Below are 19,637 nucleotides of genomic sequence, written 5' to 3'. Positions count from 1 at the left end.
TGAGAGCAGGTGATAACAGACGAGAGACAAGGACAAGGACAGGCTACAACCTAACTTATAAATGAGTTCAGTCTACAAACCTACTTTTTCAACGGATACTGTGGAATTCAGTAAATATTACTAATGAAGTAATGCTGCTCACGTTGGCCAAGTTCCCAGGCCAGCCAAAAGAAACTTAAGTGATACTGAAAGATATTATTGGTCATGGGCACTGAGGACCCCTTAGAATACAATTGCAGATCCTCTCCCTATCTGAACAAAGTCTAAACTAGGTTGTTTTTCTTTGTTAGCACTCTCTCCGATCCTGATGTCTGTAATTCCCTAAATTTTACATTAGGGAATCCCAATCATCCTGCTTCCTAATCCTTTCTCCTAAGTAAGTTCTGTGTTCCTAAATTATTATCTAAAACTTCTACTGCCTCAGTGTGATTCACGTCAGGTATGTGACAGAAAAAAATCAACTAGACGGAAATAATTCACTTTAGTATTTGCAACTTTCAACAAGGATGTGAGTTAGTCCAAATGAACCCCTAATTGGTAGAATTCTAATCATGTTACAAAATAAAGGTAAAAACAACCAAGCTTGTTTGAAGAAAAACGTTTGTAGGCAAATGGTCACAGATTTGAATGTGTATTTATTGCCCTCAAATATGTCTGCTTTTCACTCATTTCTCCTTCTATTTTTGAACTCCCAAGTTCTTTGAAAGCTTGACATTTGTACTCCAAATAGCAGCAACTGGAAAGAGCAGCTTAAACATTTAAGCAGAGGTTTAAATGTATGAATTATCTGTAACTTAGGAACCGCCTATGTCTAAAATCACTACCTACATTCCAGACTCCACTTCTAAAGAACCACTCTTCCAGTTTAGATTCTACGATAAAACCTCAGACATGGAACCGACTGGTACCCACTTTGAGGGGGTGGGTATGGACAGGTAGAGGGATGAACATTGAAGTACTATCTCAAAATAGTTTTATTTAAAAAATAATACTTGAAACCTCAAGATTAAGGATTTTTACATCAAAGACATACTCTTCTAAAAATTTTTCACTCATGAATGGCCAAGTCTTTACAATTCCAGCATAGACCATGGAGACAAGAAATGTGAATTAAATCTCTAGCTATGAATTATATACTGTCAAATCTCTTGGGTTCTCAACATCACATTCTTCACCTATAAAATGTTAACTTACAATGTTACCGACACTTTGCCAACTTCAATGGTTTCAAAAGGATAGACACTACTGATACGAGAGAAAAATACTTCATACTTCATACAAAAAAAAGCAAAAGTAGGTAAAGCATTAGCAGTCTTTTTATTCTACTAAAAGCAGTTAGAAATTAGCAGATTATTCCATCACTGTATTAAATATCTAAAGGTAAGAAATGCGGGCAGGCCAGCGGCACAACGGACTGCGTATCTGAGGATCGGAAGAAGCATGCCTCAAGCCTGTCCAATTGAGAAAAGTCATCCATTAATCACCACTCATTTGAAAAGCAGCCTTTAGCAACGGGGAAAGCATCTCTACAAGTTACGAAACTTGCTGAGGACACACGCGGCAACCAAACCGTCATCCACTGAGCGATAATAAACTCCGTAAGTCTTGACCTTGGACTACTTGAAATTAAGATTCTACCGATAATTCCATATATCCTTCAGGCCGGTCACTTTTCAAAAAAAATCTGCTCCTACGAGGTCAGGGTTTTATGACAATAAGTAGGTAACAGCGAACACCAGATGGACTTTGCAAACTACAAACACAATTTCCTTTCTAAAGTCTGAAAATCCAGTCATATTTTAAATTCTTCTGAGAAAAACCCACAGTGAATTTTTCACCTTTCCCCCTACAAATGGAGTCATTCACAAATGATGGCGCTCAATTAGATGCTAATGAAAAGCCTCTACTCTCCCTACCACAGGAACCTCCTATAATCCTCAAGAGCTTTTAGAGTATGTTTTAGCAAACATTTTGCCAAAGGCAATAAAACGGTCTATGAACAATCCAGAAACTGAGCTTAACTGATTTTTGAAGCTAAACCTACAAACCATTTGTTTAGTTGTCTGAAAATCACTGCATGAAAGTAACCTAGAGCACATCTGCAGAGACAGAATTTCAACGCACGGAAGTTTAAATGCACGGAATGCCCAGGTAGGGGTCAGACTCCATCTGTTAGTACGGGTCTCTCTCTACAGAGGGAAGGAGGGAGGGATAAGGTGAAGGAGAACGAGGGAGAACACTGAGACACCTAATTAAAAGCAGTGACGGACTGAGATTTAGAAAATTAATGCTAATCCTCAAAGATCAAGATCGGCAAAACTGTGTTTGAAATGAACGCATTAGCTTCATATGGCAAATCCAGATTAACTCAGGAGTTAATGAACTAAGTGGAAGATACAACGTCTCCTCTCTGATGTCACAATGTTTTATAATGACATACAACTAAAAAGTGTATGCAGTTTCAAAATAAATTAGTAGGTATATCACAAGCAGCAGGTGAAAAGAATCAGCCCGACACAGGCTTCGGAAGTACTGGTAGGGACTGTTTTATTTCTTAAGCCGTGTGGAAGCACACAGCTGTTTTTTAAACATCTTTTAATTTTGCATGGTATGTATATTCGCACATGTGTATTTCACAATTAAAAAATTTAATCCAGGGGCACCTGGGTGACTCAGTCAGTTGAGGGCCCGACTCTCGATTGTGGTTCAGGTCATGATTTCATTCATAGTTCGTGAGACTGAGCTCCGCACTGGGCTCTGAAAGGACCATGCAGAGCCTGCTGGGGTTCTCTCTCCCTCTCTCTGCCCCTCCTGCCCTCTCAAAATAAATAAACTTTAAAAAAAAATTAATCCACGTGAAAAAATAAAATACAATATACAATAGGGTTTAAAAGGGCAATTTAGATAGTTCAGAAGGTGCCAATCTGAAAATAAGCTACCCACTCCCAAAACAGAATAGGCTACAAAAATGAAATCGGGGACTACAATTTGATTCCATGCATTGAAATTACAACATGATTATCTAAAAACTATCCTGTGACTGGCGTTCCTTGTAAATTTCTGTTCATTTATGCTAACATTAAGGAAGAGACAGAAGAAATGTCTTCTTTTTCCACATAACAATTTTAGGAACACGTTTTCTAGAGTCATGATAACCAAAGGAGTCAAAGCAAAAAGAAAAGTTTTAAATACGGTTTTGATAACCTAACACAAGGAAAAGAAATCTATTAATTCTAATTCCCAGTAAGATGCCAAATAACACAGACAAAAAAGCATTTTCGCTAACCGGGATTTCAGGTGAAATCCTTAAAACCAAGACGATTTAGGACTCCACCAAAATCCCTAAAAACAGTCATAGTCTTAAAAAAATTAAGAAGGCAAAAAGCACAGGAGAATCCCAAAGAAATCTCGTGCAAAACGACAGGGAAAAAAAACGTTCGCTCAACACTACGCACCAACCACTCGACTGAGACACTGTACACAGGCTGACACACTTGATCTCCTGACAGCCCGACAAGTAGGCAATGTTACTTCCATTTCATCAATGAGGAGAGCGAACTCAGAGATCAGCCTACCTGGCCTAAGGTCACAGCTTGTGGACTCTGGTCTCACACCAAAATGCCCCTCGTTAATAAGCGCTGAAACAGTCATGAGAAAATTACAAAGATCCAAGAATCAAAGGGTGTCTGTGTCTGATTTCTAGACCCCATACTCAATCTTCCACCTCAACCGTCCCAAACATACAGTACAGTTCATAGGCAGTAAATTAATTTGTAAAAAGCATTTCAGTTTACAAGAAAAGAAACTCTCCTCTAGTCTAGCAGAGAAAATCTGATCACAGCATATAACGGACTGATATATAGATTCCCTTTACCAAACAATATTAAAGGAGGCAAACTAAAAAGAAGGTATAAACCAAAAGCAGGTAAGTCACTACAGCACCAACGCCTTGGGCAAGATAAAAAAAAAAAAAAAAGAAGGGTTACAATTATATGACTCCAATGGCATACTGGAAGTGAAGGTACCTGAGATACATACACGTTAAAGGAAAGAGGAAGATGTGATTTTTCATGAAACTATGTGAAAAAAACACAACCCTGAGTAAACATTAAAGAGAAGGTTGAAGAACTAAGAGCTGAGTGGATTACATAAACGTGGCCCCAAATTTTTGCTACTTCAAGCACCAAGTTACTTGGCCTCTCTGGAACTATCTACATCTGGGCTCAAATGCCAACAAAATTAGGCACTATTTGTATACAACAATACATACAGGAAAACAAGAGGGAAATGCCTCATGTGCATATTACTTGTAACATAATGCACTGACAAATGTCGTTTTTAAAACCAGAGAGGAGAGACTAGAAAGTTTCTAGGAGGAAGCCATGATCAGTAAGCGTCAAGTACAGGTGCCCTGTCACGAATTCAAAATAGGCCAACTACCAACATATTTACATCTAGTCTAAGTTCCTCAAATTCTCAGACCACAAAACTTTCCAGAAACCTAATTCCTACTATGAGAGAGTGACTACCAAATAAAATAGATACTAAGAAATATATCACAGGCAAACCTAAGTTCCAGAAGGCTCATTTTTAAGACAGCAGGATGAAAGTCCACCAGTATTGTAGTTATATGTGGAGCTACACGGGCTCTTACAAGGTACGGGGTTGGCTGCCTCTCTCTGCAGAGTTCCGGGACCACATTTCCACCCAGTAAACCAGGCTTGAATGTGCCAGGCATTACTGTTTCCTGGTTACCACTGAATAGAGGTCTTATCTTTACTGTACACATATTTTCCTTTAATTCACTTAACTCCCATAAATAATTATATAAGTAAGTAGTACTATTATCCCTGTTTTACAGGTGAGGAAACTAAAGCCCAGAGAAGTGGAGTCTCCACAAGTCGCACGAGACTAATGGTAAAGAGAAAATTCAAATCCAACCAAAAGGACTCCAAAGCCAGTGCTCCCAGGAGCATGTTAAACTGAATTTACAATCTCCTCAACCTTCTCCCCTGCTCAAAACAAAAAGGGGGGAAAGACCAGGCAGGACTGGGGGGAAAAAATCCATTTCTCCTTCCTGTATTCCCAGTCTCAGGTTACACGTGTCACCGTCACCCCCATCTCCCAACTAGAACCTTAATCACCTAGGATCTCTTTTTTATTGCTTGCGACACACATCCACTCCGCAAATTCTTAGGTCGGGTTCCCCTCAGAAAGGTCCAGCTGGCCTCATCGCTCCACCTCTTAGTGTTCCTGCCACGGTCAAGGCCCTCCCGGTCCTATCTGCACTCCCTGCTCCAGTCTCCCCATACAGCCCACTCTCATCAGAACTGCAGGCCTCAAAACATGCTGTCACCATTCCAGCCCAATCACGATCACAAAAACGACCACTTGCCAGCAGGCTGTCCTGAAGCTGGAACTGAACAACGATGGTCTTCTCTCCATTTAAAATTAAAGACCTCAGGGGAGCCTGGGCGGCTCAATCGGTTGGGCATCTGACTTCGGCTTGGTCATGATCTCACGGTTCATGAGCTCAAGCCCCATGTCAGGCTCTGTGCTGACAGCTCAGAGCCCGGAGCCTGCTTGAGATTCTGTGTCTCCCTCCCTCCCTCCCTCCCTCTCTCTCTCTCTCTCTCCCTCTCTCTCAAGAATAAACATTAAAAATTTTTAATTGAAGACCTCAAGGGGCGCCCGGATGGCCCAGTCAGTTGAGCATCAGCCTCTTTATTTCACCTTGGGTCATGATCCCACAGTTTGTGGGTTCAGGCCCCGCACCGGGCTCCACACTGGTGGTGCGGAGCCTGCTTGGGATTCTGTCTCCCTCTTTCTCTCTCTCTCAAAATAAATAAACATTAAAAATTAAAAAAAGATTAAGGACCTCAAGTTTTTCTCCCATCATTTATCTGAAATAAGCAGACTGCATTTCTAATTATAAAACACTACATTGTCCATTATTTTTTAAAAAGGGAATGAGAAGAAACTGAATAGGAACAACCAAAAGCCACACAAAATTCCGACATCCTATGGCATCTCTGCTCATTTTTTTCCACACCTTTACATCAACAATTTGTATCCGCGGCACCTTACTCTATGCTTGGAGCATACACCCCTGCACTGACCTAAATGTACTTTAAACAAATACCTATTGGGGGATATTTGGGTTATTTCCAGCTTCCCACAAGCATCAATTTTGAGCCTTGGAGCCTGTTTTCACCCACTTGCTAATTAAGGAATTAAAAAAAAAGTAATACGAACACCGAGACTTTTCCAACCGCTACTGCGGATGTGCCTGCTTAAAGACATATTTCATATCACCTACACATAATGTACTCAAACCTTCTATTATTCAAACCGATCCCAGGGCATAAAAGGAATTAAAAAGGAATTAAGGGACTTCTAGGTGCTCTGAGATTCACATCAGAGCGAGATCTAATGCTTAGTTATCCCTAGTGACCCCCCCCACCCCCGCCCCGCCACCAACCTGAACAGCTGGGTTCATCTCATTCATTTATATATTCCTATCAGACACAGGACTCTCAGGAAGAGTGTGTGTTCAATCGACAGCCTGCAAGTCCTTCTCATGACTAGTTTTTAAGAAGAACTCTGGAAAACCACTCTGCTCTATCCTTTCTGATAGCACTGACTTTTCTTCTACAGTGGTCATATATCTTTATATGACACACACATATAATTTTACTTATAAAACACACATTATGTATAATTAATTTACATAAGTGCACGCACACATATACTTAGTCGGCTGCATGTACCTTTATACATATATAATTATATACAATTTTATAAACCTCTGCTTTTAATTATCTTTACATTTCCAAAATACAGAAAAATAACCAGGCCCAGAAATAATCAAAAACACACACTGTTATTAGTAGCTTACATCTTCCTTCAACCAGCCCGTGACGATTACTAAGAGTAGTAAATGAGTTTTAGTTTCACTTCTTTTTCCCAGCCACACTTTTAAGAAAATTCCTAAAATGTGTGTGGCCTCGAGGCCCCCATGTCTCTTTCACTTGTAGCCCCAACCTCAGGTGTTACCTGCAGCCTCATCCCCTGCCCCCTCCGCTCAGTTCTCGATCCATCTCTCCCACCAAAAGAAATACTTCAAAGTCTTACTCTGGACTAACAATGCTGAAGTCTTTCCTCCACACTCACCTCCCGCTCAGTAGCTATTACAACGAGCGGCTGGGTGTCGCCTGTTACAGTGCCATGTCACTACCTCAACTCCCCACACTAAAGACGCACCCTCACCTCCTTCCTCACAGAGCTCACCTTCCCATCTTTGTCCCTAACACCAGCACTCTTCCAGCGACAGCACTAGAAACTGACGTCTTTAGCTACTTGAAGTGGTCTCACTAAGTCCTGGCCAATTTTCAAAATGCTTCATGCCTTAATTCTTCTCCATACCCACTGCCACCACCTTGGTCTAGGTCCTTATTGCATACTTGGTATTCTAGATCCTCCTCGAAAAGCATCTGCTGGGCCTGGTGGTATTCTCAGGAACACTAAGGGAGGTTCTCAAAACTCGACTGCAGACTCCACACCCAAAGATACTGATTCGGGAAGCATGCAGAAGAATCCACGAATTCTTTTTTTTTTTTTTTTTTTTTAAATCCAGGTGATTTCTGAGCACAGCCCACTTTGGAAACCACCGAACGTAAAGGCAGCTTATCCCCTATCTCAACTCATCTGGCATATAGCAGCCACACAGATCTTCCGGAAGCACAGCACTTTCAACCTGGATTTAACTTACCCTCTGTAACTTAAAAACATTCGCTCAAATCTCATTGTCCCAAACACAGAGTGTGGCATGGCATTCTATAAAATGCCGTTTTGGGGCGCCTGGGTGGCGCAGTCGGTTAAGCGTCCGACTTCAGCCAGGTCACGATCTCGCGGTCCGGGAGTTCGAGCCCCGCGTCAGGCTCTGGGCTGATGGCTCAGAGCCTGGAGCCTGTTTCCGATTCTGTGTCTCCCTCTCTCTCTGCCCCTCCCCCGTTCATGCTCTGTCTCTCTCTGTCCCAAAAATAAACAAACGTTGAAAAAAAAAAAAAATTTAAAATGCCGTTTTGCCTCCTTCTGCACCGACGCTCAAATCATTCCCCTACCTACAGTTTGCCCATTCTTCGCCTAACCCTTTACCTAAATCCTACCCATCCTTCAAGACCACCTCGATTCCCCCTCATCCAGCTGTAAGCCACTCCAGCCTCTCCTTGAATTTGCATTTAATGACCCACCACCATGCTCTGTTGGTTACTTCTGTTATACTCTTATTCCAGTGATATTATCTACTGCTTGGTGAGTTTCATATTTCTATTTTATCATGGTAGATGTTCAATAAACACATCGGTATCATGAAAAACAACATGGAAACTATTGTTCTATATAGAAAAAGTGAGTTATAAAGCAGGATGCAGACACCATATGATTACATTTTTAAAGGACAGAAAAATAGTTGTGTGCATAAAAAAATAAAATAAAACAAAACAAAACAAAACAAAATAAAATAAAATAAAATAAAATAAAATAAAATAAAATAAAATAAAAACCTGACAGGTTATCCATAAACCATAAATAGTAGTGATCTCCAGAGAGAGGAACTGAAGAAAACTGTTATTCTTATTTTTTGTACTTTCAAATTTTCCTTAAAGGAATATGCATTTTGTCATGAAACCAAATCTTCCTAGAATCCTAGACCTTAAAATCTTAACCTAGAATTTTTTTTTTTTAATCAATAGAAATCCTGTCAAAAGGAACGGCATGGATATCAGCAGTCACACTGCCACAATCTTAATACTCATGACTTGTTTGTTAATGTTAACATTTCCCAGCCTTTATACTTCAAATTCCATTGGCGTCACCAGGTGGATGTTCAACTTCCGGGACCCTGTTCACAGCTGTGCAAATCGATTTTATACATGAACATGCTACTTCTCTAGCTGTACAGGAGTGGCGTTTTGTTTGCGCTCTTGGTTTGTCCTTTCAATCAAAACTACACATCTTAACACAGTGTTACTGCTCTCTTATTTCCACATGAGACCAGGAGACACAGAATTGGTGAGAAAGCTGAAATTAATTTTAAAATAAATTTTAGGAATAAAGGTCTGGAAAAACCTTTAGAACACCATCTTAAGTACCCCTTTCTTCTTAAGCAGAAAAAAAAAAAAAAAAAAAAAACCCTAACAGTGAAAATCTCCCATCTCAAAGATTAATTCTCATGACAAACTATAGCAAAATGGTCCATCCGTAGTTAGAAATTCTATGCTAAATTCCCCTAGACAAACTTAAGTTCATGATGTTTCTTCTGCACACTGAAGAAACGGAAAAGAGCTGCACACAGCCTACAAAACCCTCTTCACGTGCACAAACGCTCCTCAGCTTTCCTCCAACTGAACACGAAGACACTCGACGTGTCTTAAACTGGATTAGCCAGCCTCAGTCCCTTTCTCCTGCTCAAGTCTCCTGCTTTCTCAATGTATGATCTCCAAATGTGTACACAGCCTACTTAAACGTGAGCCTTGCAACACTAAGTGCTGCTCCTACGCAGTGTTCCTTTCTTCACGCGGCTCTGATACGTGGTCCACTTGTGGTCTATTATGTCTCATGTTCCATCTCCAGGTGGATCCATTTCTAGATTTCATATCTAGAAATCCCTTTCATGATAGAAAATACGACATCTTTATATACAAGTCTCATTAAAAATAATTTAGAAATCAGAAAATAAAAGATTTCAACACTAAAAAGACAAGGTGACAGAGGTTATGGTACATTCACATGACAAAATATTATGTCTCTAAGTTAAGTTCTTACGATAACTATGACTTAAGGGAAAGAGTCACACACTGTATCAGAAAGAACACAAAACCTTCCCTCCGAAGCACAATCTCAGGAAAGTAAAATAAATACACTGAAAAATCTCTGAGGAAAAATATAGAAGATTAATAATGAATGTCTCTGGCTAATAAAATTCTGGGTGATTTTTAAATTTTCTTCTTTATACTTTTCTGTCCATCACAATTTTTATAAATAAGCACATCTCTTATAATCAGTCACAAACAAACAAACAAAAAGGCCCAAGAAATTCAACCGACACCTTAAACATGAAAGCCATCGTGCTATCTATAGCTCACAGCCACAACTATGAGAACCACCTCCAAGTACACCTAATTTTTAAAACTCCAATACAGGTAAAAAGCTCACGCTAACGAACTATTAAAGGTCTTTATTTTTTAAAAATCAGTTGATACACTGGCAGGTTATTGTCCGCAATAAGACCCAAAAAAGCACCTAGTGTCGCTTAACTTCGGGTTGCTGACTCAAGGCCCTGCAGCCAGCCTGCCCCAGTTTAACTCCAGGCTCCACAACTTAACGGGAGGGCTCGCGCCAGGTTCCAACTCCTAGATGACTGCGTGTCCGTCCTCACCCACAAGGGGAGGATAATCCCGTAAGGTTGTTATTATCAGTGACACAGCACGTGTGAAGCATTCACAACACTGCGGTCAGCTGTGCCGAGCGACTCTCTCCGCCGGTGCGTTTCACGCTACCGCTACCCTTCACCTTTCTAGTCTTCTCTCCTACCATCAATTTTCCCCAAGCTGACACTCCAGCCACAACGGGTAAGGCCACGTTGTTGCTGGGGCTGTTCCACGAACTTTCCTCATCCCGCTCTGGGTGTCCACACCAAGCTCCGAGCCCAACACCAGCGCTGCCTTCCACGGAAGTCTCCGGCCCACGCTGCCCGCAGACCCCTCTCTCCACAGCCCTGCGGAGCAGCGTTTACACCGAGACTCTCGGGCCTCACGCCACCGGCCTTGGACTGTAGCTACCTAACTGCACACGTGCCGGCTTCCAGCCCCGGAAAATGGGACGAGCCTTGCTCATCTCGCCCTTGGGGAAGGCCAGCCTCCTCAACTACAGCAGACTCTCAATACACAAGAGAAAAACCACGATCATCAAGCCGCATCATCTCCTAAAACACCTGCTTCGGGTTGCTTTGCTGAAACGAGTGAGTTAAAACTCTTCAGTATTTAAGACACGACGAGAAGTAGAGTTAGGTGGTACACGAAATCTAGTGGTGGAGCAACGGAGTTCGCCATGGCTGGCTTAGTTCTAGAACTCACTTCAGTGCAAAAAGCACAAAATCTAGCGGTTCCGCCACAGAGAATGTTGTCTGTGCTAAGAAATATGGGATTGTCAACTCCACATAAAGCTTGGGCACAGTTTTATTCCTGTTAAACACCAGAACTCTTTTTTAAAAAAGAATAATTTGGGGGCGCCTGGGTGGCTCATTCGGTTGAGCGTCCAACTCTTGATTTTGGCTCAGGTTGTGATCTCATGGTCGTGGGATTGAGCCCTGTGTCCAGCTCCATGCTGAGCGTGGAGCCTGCTTGGGATTCTTTCTTTTTCTCTCTCCCCCTCCCTCCCCTAATCGTGCTCTCTCTCAAAAAAAAAATTTTTTATTAAAAAAAAAAAAAAGAGGGGCGCCTGGGTGGCGCAGTCGGTTAAGCGTCCGACTTCAGCCAGGTCACGATCTCGCGGCCCGTGAGTTCGAGCCCCGCGTCAGGCTCTGGGCCGATGGCTCAGAGCCTGGAGCCTGTTTCCGATTCTGTGTCTCCCTCTCTCTCTGCCCCTCCCCCGTTCATGCTCTGTCTCTCTCTGTCCCAAAAATAAATAAATGTTGAAAAAAAAAAATTTTTTTTTAATTAAAAAAAAAAAAAAAGAATTATTTTTAATTACGGTATTACTTACACTGAAAATGCTCAAAAACCAGGCGGGCAAAATCCTGATCACTGCGGAAGCAAGGATGACAGGGACATGATGGTTCATTATGTTACTCTCCCTATGTATCTCTTAAGTCTTCCATAATTAAAAGTTCCTTTAAAAAATAAAGGGGTGGTCGAGTCTGGCGTCGGGCTCCGCGCTGACAGCCGGGAGCCTGGAGCCTGCTTCGGATTCTGTGTCTCCCTCTCTGCCCCTCCCCTGCTCATGCTCTGTCTCACTCTCTCTCAAAAATAATCATTAAAAGTAAATAAATAAAAGTGATGATAGGGGCTCCTGGGTGGCGCAGTCGGTTAAGCGTCCGACTTCAGCCAGGTCACAATCTCGCAGTCCATGAGTTCGAGCCCCGCGTCAGGCTCTGGGCTGATGGCTCAGAGCCTGGAGCCTGCTTCCGATTCTGTGTCTCCCTCTCTCTCTGCCCCTCCCCCGTTCATGCTCTGTCTCTCTCTGTCCCAAAAATAAATAAACATTGAAAAAAAAATTTAAAAAAAAAAAAATAAAAGTGATGATATATGAAAAAAGTATTAGAAATACAATTCTTTAATCCATACAATATGTGAGCTACTTGACAAAAGAAACTAAAAGAAATTGAAAGATTCTGCTGTATTTTATCACAAGAGAGCTTACAAACAAACCGTTAACTCAGCAAAATCTGCTTTTCTATTCTTGTTTGTTTCTCTTTGGGGAGAGGAGAAAGGGGTTAAAGTAGCCTGGGAAACTATTTTCTATAAAATATTTTTAAATAAATCACTAACAAAGATTTACCTGTGTAAGTTTTGGTTTCTACACAATCTTTCCAGAAGCATTCATTGTGTTACTAAATGTATAGCTGTGGTGTGAAAATCCAGGGAGCTAGGTAGAAATCCCCTTTAGGATACCATCAGCTACCTTCGCAAGATCGATACACCACCAACACCCTAGTGCCAAAGTCCCCAAAACAGATGATCCCACTACTCTTTTCAGCAACTACCACCATCCTCCAGCCACTCCTGGAGGACAAAACCTGAACACTGTAACAACTTACCCCAACATTTCCTTTTGCTACCCACAGTCATGTTCTTCATCTTCCTACGGTTTTTATATTATGCAGATAGCACATTTTTCATATCTAATATAGATGAATTATACAGTAACATCAAATTTAATTATCAGACAGTTACAAGGACTTCAATTTCACCTCATTCCAATCAATCCTTTAGCAGATGTGGAAACCAAAGTCTAGAAGTTATGTGCCTTACTTAGGATATCTGAAAGTAAAATAAACACTGAAAAAGATCTAATGATCAAATCAATGATAAAAGTCAAATAACACTTAATTGCCATTTTAACCGAGCATTTAAACCCCACTGCTACACAGAAGTATGTACAAAGATAGCATACGTATGTAATGACAACAAAAGCATACTTATACATAAATGAAAATACACAGGAAAGAGTCCAGAAAGATGAACTGCACAGCTGTAAGAGCAGTACCTCTAGTTAGGACAATGGGCCCGGGAAGGTGATGGGGTGGGAGTGGGGAGAAGTCAAAAGAGAGAGACATTCGTACATCTGTACACACTTCAGAAGTATCATCCTTTACACTTATAGAAACAAATGAAAAATAATGCCAAATAACGGCATATACGCAACTATCCTAAAAATCAGATGATGTCTTGACATAAGGAGACTTTTAAATTCACCATTTCTTCAATGATCACGTGCCGAGTACCAGAGACACAAGGGCACAATTGACTGTCACTACGCCTACCCTCAGAGAACTCATGACCCAACGTGGGAAACAGACAAAAATCACAGTAATATAGGACTGCAAACTGGGCTAACAGATATGAAATATGAATTACGAACAGAATATAAAAAGGGGAACCAATTTAGATTTGAGAAAGGAGTGTCAGAAACACTCCTGCCACGAATATGACAGGAGAGATCTGAATGTGTAGTCTTTGTATCCGTACAGCTTCTCAAGCTCACAAGTCTTTTAACTTCTAGATGCACACAATGAGTGGCAATGAGAAAACCTAAAACTTCTGAGAAAATAATAGATGGATGGGAATCTGGAAGGACCAAGGCTGATCAGCCAAGATCAGTGAAAGACTAGAGGAACAGTGAGTAGATGCCTTCAAATAATTAAGCAAGTCTCACAATTATGGAAAGAATTGACTAGCTTCCTGTGTTTCAAGAACACAGGACTAACATCAGAAATAAGTAGAACGTTACAGGAGAACACGTGGAGAAAGAATAAAAGAACGAAGCCATCCACTAATGGAGAGTTCATGAATGGCACCCCCCGTCGCTGCATGTTCCTGCAGAGCCTGGGACCCGTAACACCTGCCTCAGCCATGACTCTAACACTAAGCAGGAAGTGGAATTCGATTACTCTAGAGTCCAACCCTCTGGCCCAAAAGCCCACATCACTGCATTATTTAAAAATGTGCCCGCTCTATGAAATATAACCAGGGGAATAGCTACTATTTTGTAAGAACACTTTCCTCCACTGAGCCTGTTTTGCCCTTGTTCTCGGAGGACAACTTCTCAACAAGGCGGAAGGAGCTGGAGTCCAAGCAAAGCACGGGGGTCCTGCTGAGATGTGAAGTAAAGGTCTCAACAACGGAAGCAGCTGGAATCTTGGTGGACAGGGCAACAGAGAGAAGGAAGCTGTGCAAAAGGGGACCCAAGAGGACCAGAATTCACATGGGCAGAGTGAGTCTACTCAAAGCGTAGCAAAGAGTGACTGCTAAGACGTTGAGAACAGAACAGAAATGATGTAGAAGGAGCAGGCGTAGGCATGTGGGGAGTCCCTGCCCAGGCACCGTGGAAAGATCTAATTAATATCGTATAAAGGTTCATTTAAATGTGTCAACTTGACTGGGTCATGAGGCGTCCAGACATTCGGTCAAACATTTTTCTGGGTGTGTAGTGAGGGTGTTTCTGGATGAGGTTACCATCTGAATAAACTTCTCCCTAATGTGGGTGGCTTCATCCAGTTAGCTGAGGGCCTGAATAAAAAAATAAAAAGGCTGACCCTCCCACAAGAAGAGAGAACTCCTGTCTGACCACATTGAGCCGGGACACCAACCTTTTTCCTGCCTTTGGACTCAAACTGAAACACTGGCTCTTCTTAAGTCTAGCTAGAGCCTGTGGGTTTTCAGAATGGAACTTAAGTCATCAGCTCTTATGATTCCCAGGCCTCTGGACTCCAACTCAAACTACACCATCAGCTCTCCTGGGTCTCTAACTTGCCCTCAGCAGATCTTAGAGGACTTCCCAGTCTTGATAATCAGGTGAGCCAATTCCTTATAATAAGTCACGTATCTCCCTTTGGGTCTATTTCACTGGAAAACCAGGACAAACACATACTCTTAACTTCCTTTCCTCATTTCAAGACTAAGGGCCGGATCTCCTAGAATATAGCCTATGAACCAATAGTAATAGTGTCTAAAACCAAACCCAGGGCAAGACATGAAGGCTCAGTTTGGAAGTCACCCCCCATATTAGAGGGGATTCACCTTGAGCTTTCCATAGATCTTGCAAAATACAGTATAAAACCAAATATATATCAATTCAAAGTAACCAACCAGCCTTCGAGAATAAACATTAACACACTTAACAAGAAGAAAATAATATTTAGTCAAATATCAGTAAACAAGCAAAGGAAAAAACCACGTGATCCACAATCAAGGGGGGAAAAAAGGAGTCAATAGAACACCAACCCCAGGATGGACCAGATGTTAGATTTAGCAAAGACTCTAAAGCAGATGTCTTACACAAAGAATTAGAAGAAAACACATAAACTTTAAAAAAAAAAAATGCCCTTTAATGTGTGAACAGAGAGAATTATCTGAACAGCAGAAAAATTAAAACTACAAAAAAGAAAAAAAAAGGAATTCTAAGAGTGAAAAATATAATAACTAAATGAAAACTTTACTGGATGGATTTTAACAGCATACTGAAGACAGCAGGGGAAAAAAATCAGTAAAATGAGAGGTCAATAGAAATTACCCACTCTAAAACAGAGAAAACTGGGGCGCCTGGGGGGCTCAGTCGGTTAAGCGTCCAACTTCGGCTCAGGTCACGATCTCACGGTCCGTGAGTTCAAGCACCACGTCGGGCTCTGTGCTGACAGCTCAGAGCCTGGAGCCTGCCTCAGATTCTGTGTCTCCCTCTCTCTCTGACCCTCCCCTGTTCATGCTCTGTCTCTCTCTGTCTCAAAAATAAACATTTAAAAAAAAATTTTTTTAATAAAAAAAATAAACAAAACAGAGAAAACTGAAAAAAAAAAAAAAAACAGACCCTCAAAGACCTACAGAATATAAAATGTTCTGACACATGTAAGTGAAATCACAGAAAACTGTGAGGAGCAGGCAGATAAATGTGAAGAAATCATGGCTAAATACCTTTCAAATTATAAGCATACCCAGGCATATCATGGGCAAACAGCTTAACACCAAAGATAAAATCTTGAAAGCAGCCAGAGCACAAACAGACACTACATATACACAGAAGAACAATATAGTAAAATCAATAGCATCTCATCAGCAACAATGGGAGCCAGAGACTGGACCACCGCCCTTCATGTGCCAAATGACAAAAAATGATCAACCCGAAATTCCACGTGCAGTGAAAAGAACCCTCCGACACAAAGGTAAAATAAAGACATTTGCAAGATTGTTCAAAATCGGAGAGAATTCTCTGCCAGCAAACCTACCCAATGAAAAATACTAAAGAATTTCTTCAGACTGAAGAGAAATGAGAATGGATGGAAACACAAATCGACACAAAGGAATAAAAAGTGTCTGAAATGCAAATAAGTAAATTTTCATAAATATATTTTGCTTCTCATAATTTATTAAGACTTGATTGTTTAAAACAAAAACTTTTAAGTTGGAGTTTAAAACATGTACTCAAAACTCGTAAAAATTGTATGCTGGAGTTTATAATGTATAATGTAACATATGTAGCAGTAAAAAACCATGGCAACAACTGTACTCAGCGAGAGGCAGGTTAAACAGACTGATGTTTATGATTATCACATTTGGGAAATGGGTTATGAGAAGTGGAAAGTGTCGGTGACTTTCACATTTGAAAACAGAGAGGCACTGCCCTCAAAATACAGAACACCTTCAGAAGTCCCTGTGAAGATCTCATGCACAGTATTTACAACACACAAAAAAACCTTCCATCACAACAGAAATCCAACAGATAACCCAAGGAACTAGAAATAACAGGAGTAACTAAAAAGATCTTCAAAATATGTATCTTAAGATGTTCAGAAAAATAAAAGACTACTTTTTTAAAGGCTGACAAAACAATAGGCAGGTTCAAGAAAGAACCAGGTTTTAAAATTAATACACATGGGTGATCTGGGTGGCACCGTCAAACATCTGACCCTGGATTTGGGCTCAGGTCACGATCTCGCGGTCCTGAGATGGAGCCCCGCATTGGAATCTGCACAGCACGTGGGGCCTGCTTGGAATTCTCTCGCTCCCCCCCCCCCACCCCTCCCCTGCTCCCACTCACATGCACACTTTCTCTCTCTCTCTCTCAAAATAAATAAATATTTAAAAGTAAATAAAACCAAGGGCGTCTGGGTGGCTCAGTCAGTTAAGCGTCTGACTTCAGCTCAGTCATGATCTTGCGGTTCGTGAGTGCAAGCCCCGCATCGGGCTCTCAGCTGTCAGTGCAGGGCCTGCTTTGGATCCCGTCTTCCTCTCTCTCTCCCCTACCCCTCTTGCTCTCTCTCTCTCTCTCTCTCTCTCAAATAAACACACACACACACAAAGTTTTTATATAAATTAAATTAACACACACATACACACATTTATGTCCATGACTAGCTCACAACTTCAAAAACCCTCCACTGACACCATCCACTCTAAGTGCGAACATCTTTTCTTTTTTTTTTTTAATGCTGTTTAATATGTGTGTTCACAGTTTATCCACAATGAGCTAGCTGTATTTGTCCAAAATTAGCTAAAACAAAGGAGCAGAATAAAATAAAACAGGCCAACTATAACACATTTTCAAGTCTGATATAACCAAGCCACATTAGAAAAAGTATAATCATAGTATATTTTTCCCTCTATCCTGCAATCTGCACCCTCTCAGTCATTAAAATTCCTAGATTGCTAAATTAAGTGCCAACAATTTAATCATTTGCCTAAATTTAGATTCATTTTTAATAAATGCTTGATAAAAATTACCACTGTCAGCTTCAGCCAGCCCTAAAAGAATAACCCCCATTATTTAGAGACAAGTAGCTTAAAACCATTATTATAAATGACATGCAGCGTGGTGAAATTTGGGGTGAAGACTCCCAATTTGGATCCCAAATCTGGATCATCAAGCTAACACGGAAATGTTACAAGACATACTATGAACTCTTACTGTAACGGGAAACATACTCATGAGAGATCTAAAAGTTACTGTTTCAAAAGCCACCTTCCTACTCTCCAAATAATTTATAGGAGTGGAAGTTGAAAGATGTCACCCCCCCAAAAACTATCCACATCCTTACCTCTGAAACCTATAGGTGTTAGCATATTTGGAAAAGGGCCTTTGCTAATGTGATGATGGGTAAGTGAAAGATCTCGAGCTGAGGAGATATCCAGGTGCCCTGCCTGCCATCACAAGTGTCCGTGAAAGAGAAGGGCAGGGGGAGATTTGACACAGGAGAGGAAAAGGTGACGTGACCACACAGGGAGAGACTGGAGTGTCGCCGTGACCAGCCGCCAAGGAATGGCAGCAGCCTCCTAGAGACACCTGAGGAAGCACAGCCACGGCCCCGCAGACACTCTGAGTTCAGCCCAACGGGACGGATTCCAGACTTCCGGCGTGACTAAGTTTGTGGTGATTTGTCACAGCAGCCACAGCAAACTAACACAAGAAAGACATTCTATAAACGTCACCTCCGAACAATGTTCCAATCTGTATCTGTCTTCCTGGATCATGTAAAAAAGTGTGTTTCATTTACGGGCACCTCTCGCTCGGAACGATCTGCAATCTTACCGGTTTTTGGTAAGTTCATTCAAGCTTCTTGACAATAACCAGGGCGCCTGGGTGGCTCCGTCAGTTAAGCAAGTTAAGGTTCAGGGGATCCAGCCCCACATCGGACTCTGCGCTGAGAGCACAGAGCCTGCTTGGGATTCTCCCTCTCCCTCTCTCTCTGCCCCTCCCCCACTTGCTCGCTCCCTCTCTCTCTCCCTCTCAAAATAAATAAACTTAAAAAAAACAACTCAATAAATAATAAAGACAACCGCTAGGAGACAGACCGTGTAAAATCCCCCCCCCCACTCATGCTCATCAAAACCCGATAGGGAGCCCCCCAACCTGGAAGAGCTCATCAAGCAGGTCTCCCACATAATCTAACGCGAACAGCAAACGCTAAGGTGCTGTCAGTAACGTGAGGGCACCAACCATGTCTTTCTCCTTCTCACTACTTTAACCCTAACGTTTGGCACGCTGTCAAAGAAAACAACCTTCCCATTTCCCGTGGAGACTCACGGCCACCAAATGCCGCCTGTTTCCCCTCCTGCTCCTCCCGCTCCTCCCCGGCTACAAGCCCCGCAGCTTCCTACAGAGCCCGCGTCTCCAGCCGCAGCATCCCGCCAGGTCGCCCGGGCGAAAGGCTGCCCGGGCGAAAGCGAGGCAAATCCACCAGGCCGAAAGGAAGGATGGGTCTGAGATGTGCTGTGAAGCCGCCCCCCCAGGAACAGCCACGTTTTCGATTATCCGTGCAGAAGCCACAGCCGGCGCCAGCACCACCAAGTGCTTCTAGGCTGCGAGACCCACGCTCCTCCCACTAACGAACCCGGCCCGTGCCACTCGCGGGACCGCAGGAACGGCTA

General features: G+C 41.9%; 1 protein-coding gene across 5 annotated transcripts in view; it reads right to left on the bottom strand.

Annotated features, from left to right (window-relative positions):
* Nucleotides 1-19,637, bottom strand: part of DYRK1A (dual specificity tyrosine phosphorylation regulated kinase 1A) — a 149,790-nt gene that overhangs the window by 96,348 nt on the left and 33,805 nt on the right. Inside the window, exon 1 of one of the 5 annotated variants that reach the window (XM_047874946.1) lies at nt 1,195-1,213. The exons of the other annotated variants lie outside the window; for them this stretch is intronic. The gene's annotated coding sequence lies outside the window, so the exon portion shown is untranslated. Of the gene's footprint in view, nt 1-1,194; nt 1,214-19,637 lie in introns of those variants that run through there. 5 annotated transcript variants of the gene reach the window in all.

This window comes from Prionailurus viverrinus, chromosome C2, assembly GCF_022837055.1.
Source record: "Prionailurus viverrinus isolate Anna chromosome C2, UM_Priviv_1.0, whole genome shotgun sequence".
NCBI classification, from domain to species: domain Eukaryota; kingdom Metazoa; phylum Chordata; class Mammalia; order Carnivora; family Felidae; genus Prionailurus; species Prionailurus viverrinus.
The sequence above is the reverse complement of the archived record's forward strand: the minus strand, read 5'-3'. Positions and strand labels throughout refer to the sequence as shown.